This window comes from Solanum lycopersicum, chromosome 12 (genome assembly GCF_036512215.1).
Source record: "Solanum lycopersicum chromosome 12, SLM_r2.1".
NCBI classification, from domain to species: Eukaryota; Viridiplantae; Streptophyta; class Magnoliopsida; order Solanales; family Solanaceae; genus Solanum; species Solanum lycopersicum.
This window is the reverse complement of record NC_090811.1, coordinates 54,392,658-54,399,172: the sequence shown is the minus strand read 5'-3', so window position 1 is coordinate 54,399,172 and position 6,515 is coordinate 54,392,658. Positions and strand designations below refer to the sequence as shown.

The window sequence follows — 6,515 nt, the reverse complement described above, 5'->3', positions numbered from 1 at the left end:
ATGATATCCTTACTTTCGCAACTGCATTTGAGACTTTGTAAGCCCGTGTATCTTTTCACCAATGACTTTATCCTAGAGTTCTCCTAACTTTGTTGGATTTGAGAAATCATAGACGGATTTTTCAAACAATGTGAAGACCTTTTGATCAAAGTTCCCTCTTATCTTACCAACTTGCCTATTGCCTTTTGATGGATCCAAATCGATACACATGACGTGTGCAATTGGGACAGTCATCTTCTCCTTCAAATCTTGGAATTTTATGTGACTAAGTTCCTTCCTCAGTGGTTCGACTTGTTGAGTGCATTCCTCTAAAAGTGGTTGCCCCTTTTTCGATGTTCATGTGGAATATAGTGAAAAATTGGTTGGTCGTCGACCATATTAGTCTGCACGTCTCATTTAGGTAGTGAAAGCTTAGTGGAAATCTCTTCCGTTCTCTTCTTAGACATCTTGATAGCGGCCCAATGAACTTTACTATCTTCGACATCAGTTAGGTCGGCTTCTACATGTTGATCCATATTTGCTTTTCCACAATCTAATTAGAATTTTGCACCTGCAAAATATGACTCCGTTTCAGTGAAAGGATTGATGTCTGCATCAATTTTGATAACTTCACTATCTTTCATATACTTCATGCACTGATGCAAACTAGACGGAACCACTCCATTTTCATGAACCCAAGGACGCCCGAGCAACAAGTTGTATGATGTTTTGGCATCTATGCATGAATCAAAGTGTTTGATTTCACGTCACCAATGGATAATTCTACACGAATCTTCCCTATGGATCGTTGTCCTCCTTGATTGAATTCTTGGATCGTCAGATTGCTTTTGGATAATTCATCAATAGAGATCCCAAGTTTTTTCAAGATAACTTTTGGCATAATATTCACTGTCGAACCACCATCGATTAGAATGCTATTGAGATGTTGTTCTCGAATTGATACTAACAAACAAGAGCCCATTATGTAGCTTAGACCCTAACAACAAGTCGTCATCTGTAAAGGCAATTTTAGCACAACATGGGGAAACTTTTTAATTAGCTTGATGTTCTTGTGTTATTGCTGCAGTATACTTTCATTTGCTTCCCTTTGTTTCGTCTGTGCTGGAAACAACATCTGTTGAACCAATTTGACTACTGCAAAAGAATTTTTTAGGAAAGAATTCATCCAACATAATGGGTTTTCTAACCTTCTGCGATAAAGAATCATTGATCTTTCGGCTAGTAAAAGGCTTGGCACTTTTTTGATGGTTGTAGTTGATTCACGTCACTCTTTGTTGCTCTTGTCTTAGAAAGTCGTATCCTAAGGACTTCTTGATGCCTCCGCTTCTTATAAGTAACCAAAGTCCAACCATCATATTCATTTTCTTTGTGGTAGTCTATCTCTAGTGGACCCTCAAGAGTTTTCCTTGGAATATCAACTTCAATGGGAGCTAAACTTTCAAACTGTAAGAAGGTGGTGTTTGGAATAGATGACGACCTTGAGCACTTCTTTGATTTGGTGCTACACTAGCATGATTTGCCTCCGCAAATTCATCTTGGTCAATGATGATTTTTCCTTCACTTACCAACATCATGATCTTCTCTTTCAAGATAAAACATTTACTTGTAGGGTGGCCAAGGACGGGATAGAACTTGCAATATCTAGGATCATCAACCTTGTTGATCTCTTCAGGCCTCTTTGACTCGGGAATATTAATAACCTTCTTAGCTAGCAATTCCTCAAGAATCATAGGTACATCTGAATCGGAAAATGGGTATACCTTTACCTCTAATTCATTCAAGGTTGGACGTCGTCTCTCCTCTCTTAGATATTGACTTGGGGATATTCCTCCTCTTTTAGTTTACTCTTAGAGGTACATTTTACTGAAGTTGCTTTAACCGCCATAGATTCCTTAGTCTGGATCTTTGAGGTCATACCTTTTTTGAAGTCCTTCTCTTGCTTTGTTAGATCAGCCAAAAGAGATGCCTTCCCATAACTTATGATGCTCAACTCCATGTCATGTGCTCATGTAACAAGTTCCTCAAAGAATCGCGGTTTGATTCCTTGTAGTTTGTATAAAAGTCCCCAATACATGCCCTGAATGCACATTTCCATAGTAGATATTTTAGAAAGACGATCTTTGCAGTCCAAACTCAATGATCTCCATCGATTGATGTAATCCACCACTTGCTCATCCTTTCTTTGCTTAGTGCCGGTCAACTCTATCAAGCTTACGGTTTGGCGAGTACTGTAGAAACGATTGAGAAATTTCTTCTCGAGTTTCTCCCAACTATCAACGGACTCGTGTTCTAGGTCGATGTACCAGTCGAATACATTCCCTTTCAGCGACCGAGCAAACTGTTTTACCAAAAGGTCACCCTCTATTCCAATATTGCTACAAGTTTCAACAAAGTGGGCGATATGCTGCCTTGGGTTTCCCTTGCCATCAAATCGTTATAGCTTTGGTGGATGATAGTTTGTAGGCATCGATAGGCAATCAATCCGTCTAGTGTATGGCTTGGATTACTACAAGTAACTTTGTGGTCTTCCGCCATATTGAGCCCTGATAGTGTTCGTTATCATGTCGTGCAACTGTTGGACAGATAATGCAACAGCTAAAGCAGATTGTTTCTTATTTTGAATTTATGACTTTGCTAGAGGTTCTTCAACGTCCTTGTTTCGTTGATCAAAACCAGATGGACAAGTGGGAATGTGACTTGACTCTCCAAATGTAAAGGCCTCCAAGTTGTTCATAAGTTGAGCAATATGAATTTATTTGTCATGAACGGATTTCTTCAAGGCCTCAATGGTTTGCTCCATCATTGAAAACTTCTCGTCCATGTCAGTCGAGTCAGTCATATAAGCTTTGACATTCATTGAAGTTGGAGAATCCATTGAATCTTTGGAATCACCAAAGTTAGAGCCAATTTGAGAAGATTCTTCGAAGAATACAGACGCAAGATTCCTCTAGGTGTTGCACTTACGACAATTGTATGAGAATTGTTACTTTTCATTGCCTCCAAAGAAGTGAAGTATTCAGATCCATCTAGCCCACTGTTATTGAACTTACGCCGAGTAATAGGGACAACATGACCGAGACCAGAAGACACGACATCAATAGAGTCCTTGATAGAAAAATCACAACTCTTTCTGAACACCATTGCAGTAGTAGCCTTTGTAGTTTCTGATTTGCAAGAGAAAGAGATGCAGAGCAGAATCGATCCCACTGGGCGTGCTAAATTTGTTCGCAAAAATTTTTTGTAGTCGCTAAAAATTAACTGCAAGCAAAATAAATAAAAGAAAAAATGTGATTTTTATTAATGAATCGTTGTGAGTACAATTTCATTGTTTTCTTGATTCTCTCTCCTAAGTTTCTCCGTTAATCGAGGACCTTCAGTAGCGTATTTCCCAAATTTTTGGATGATGTAAACCTTTTTGAGATGTTGTCGATTTTCGGGACGTCAAAAAGTGCTTCGTCGTTGTAAGTCACTCTCCGGGAAGAACTCCGTTGTTCACTCCTTCGAAGAACTATTCATGTTGATGTTGTAGCTTTCTCCAATTTTCTTAGTGCTTGTTGAAGAGTTTTCTTGATCCCCTTGAATGTCATGTACATCCCTTATTTATAGTTGTAGGGAGTGGACAAGGTTGCTTGTGATTGGCCAAAGGATATCATTTTGACACTTGGTGCATTTTGATTCGTTCTTGCATTTGACTGGGACTACCACCTCATTTGAACACGTGGCGTCACCTTGTTGGTCTTGGATGCCTAGTCACTATGATATGTGGCATGGGTTCGGGCTTCAAGGTGAAATGAACCTTGGATTTGCATTTAATAAGATGGACTTATTTATTTGTAAAACCCAAATTAATTATTCAGCGCACAACACATGGATTTAATTCAAATTTTGTATGAATTTGATCCAATACAATTTATGTGTCTACAGAATCATTAACAGAAACAATTCAATTATCTTCGAGTTGAATTCGAGATATTTGATGAATATCTAAACAAACTCACATAAAAATTAAAAAAATGACAAAAAATTCATAATATATACAATGAGAAATACAAAACAATCGGTGATTTTGAAAACAAAAGCAAAAGAAATCACACTAAAAAATTGAAATTAAATTTATCAATTGATAGATTTCTTGAATTAATTTAGAGAATTATTGATCAAATCATGAGAAGCTTGAATAATTTGTTTTTCTTGATTTGCAAAGAAACTTGAAGAAAGAAAAAATAGAAAACGTGAATCTTGGGGGAAGAAAATGTGAAAGACGGGGAAAGAAGATTAATGGGTAGTCGTGTGTTTGTTTTTTCTTTATTATCAATAATGGTTTAAAATTTGATACAATGTTGATCTGTTTTGAGAAAAAAAAGAAAAGATAAATAATAATATTTTGGATATAAATTATTTTCTAAAATATTGACATTTTGACATTAGAAATAAATATTGTAAAGTGTAGTTGTTTTTGACTAATTATGTTAGATATTATGACAAGTTTATGAAAATTTTCAAAACAACAATTTTTAGCTTCTATGCGAGATCTCAGCCATAATTTCATTATTTATTTAAAATGTCAATCTTTAAGTTTGTTAAGGCTTGAGTGATGTTTTTTTTTTTTTATTCATTTGAAAGAATACATATATTAAACAACAGAATAGAGAAAATATGGGGAAAAGTATTTTAATTTATTTACAAAAATTAAAGTTAACATAAATTAAATATTGAAAGAGCATATGTCGTCATTATTCTTTCGAGCGTTTTCTCCTCTATTCTTAAATATTCCATTTTTAAAAAAAATGTATTTTGTCTGCCGAATCATTCGACAGAAACTATTCAATCTTCTTCGAGTTGAATTCGACAAACTCACAAAAGTAAAAAAATCTATGATATATATAATAAAAAAGGAAACATAATCAGTGATTTTGAAAATAAAATTAAAAGAAATCTGAGTAAATAATCAAAATTACCTTTATCAATTGAGGAAATTCTTGAATTAATTTAGAGAATTGTTGAGCAAATTATAAAAATCTGGAATATTTGTTTTTCTTGATATGCAAAGGAACTTGAAGAAAGAGAAAACAGAAAACGTGAATGGTGGGGAAAGAAAAAGTCATGGGAAAAAAAGATTAATGGGTAGTCAGTCATGTGTTTGTTTTTTTTTTTCTTTTTTTTTGGTTACTGTTTAAAATTTGATCCAATGTTGGATTGTTTTGAGAAATAAAAAGAAAAGATAAATAATAATATTTTGGATACAAATTATTTTCTAAAATATTGACATTTTGATACTTTAAATAAATATTTTAAATTTTAGTTGTTTTGACTAATTATATTAGGTATTATGACTAGTTTGCTAATTTAAAATTCTTAAAAGAATAATATTTTAGCTTCTAATGAGACTCCTTAGCATAGTTTCACTATTTATTTAAAAATTAAGTTTGTTAAGGATTGAGTTATGTATTTTTTTTTAATTACTTTGAAAGAAAACATATATTAAACAACAAAATAGAGAAAATCAAAGGACAAAATATTTGAATTTTTTTTTAAAAAAAAATTAAAGTTAACATAAATTACATATTGAAAGAGCATATGTCGTCATTATTCTTTCTAGCGTTTTTTTCTCTATTCTTAAAAAATCCATTTTTTTAAATTGTATTTTGTCTTCCTAATCATTCCACAGAAACTATTCGATCTTCTTCGAGTTAATTATATTTGATGAATATCTCAACAAACTCACACAAAAATCGAAAAAAATTAATAAAAATCCATAATATATAAAATCAGAAATACAACATAATTGATGATTGAATACAAAATCAAAAGCTCACTAAATAATCGAAATTACCTTTATCAATTGAGAGATTTCTTGAATTCATTCAGAGAATTGCTGAGCAAATTATGAGAACCTTGAATAATTTGTTTTTCTTGATCTGCAAAGAAATTTAAAGAAAGAGAAAATTGAAAACGTGAATGGTGGGGAAAGATAACGTGAAAGATGGGGAAAGAAGATTAATGGGTAGTCAGTCAAGTGTTTGTTTTATCTTTTATTGGTTAGTGGTTTAGAATTTGGTTAAATGTTTGATTGTTTTGAGAAATAAAAGGAAAGATAAATAATAATATTTGGATACAAATTATTTTTTAAAATATTGATAAGTTGACATTTTTTAAAGTATAATTATTTTAACTAATTATGTTAAGTATTATGACTAATTTTCTAATTTAAAATTTTCAAAATAACAATATTTTATCTTGTAATGGACCATCAGCCATAATTTCACTATTTATTTAAAATATCAATATTTAAGTTTTTTAAGTGCTGAGTTATTTAATCTATAATATTCACATTGTGTGTGTTTTTACATATCTATTATTTTTAAGACTCATATAAAATAAGTATTTGAGTTTTATTCTTCTATTAAAAAAAAGGTTATCTACTTTAACATTCACATGTGTAACAATCAATAAAAATGATGGGCCAGTTAGAAACCTTACAGCCATTGCAAATGTTGCTACACTGTTACCACATG

General features: G+C 32.6%; 1 long non-coding RNA gene across 1 annotated transcript; it reads right to left on the bottom strand.

Annotated features, from left to right (window-relative positions):
• Positions 1 to 3,270: 3,270 nt before the first annotated feature.
• Positions 3,271 to 6,072, bottom strand: LOC104645003 (uncharacterized). The gene is made up of 2 exons (XR_738884.4): positions 5,834 to 6,072; positions 3,271 to 3,918 (listed from the first exon to the last, which is right to left on the bottom strand). It is a non-coding gene; the product is annotated as an uncharacterized lncRNA (long non-coding RNA).
• Positions 6,073 to 6,515: the final 443 nt, after the last annotated feature.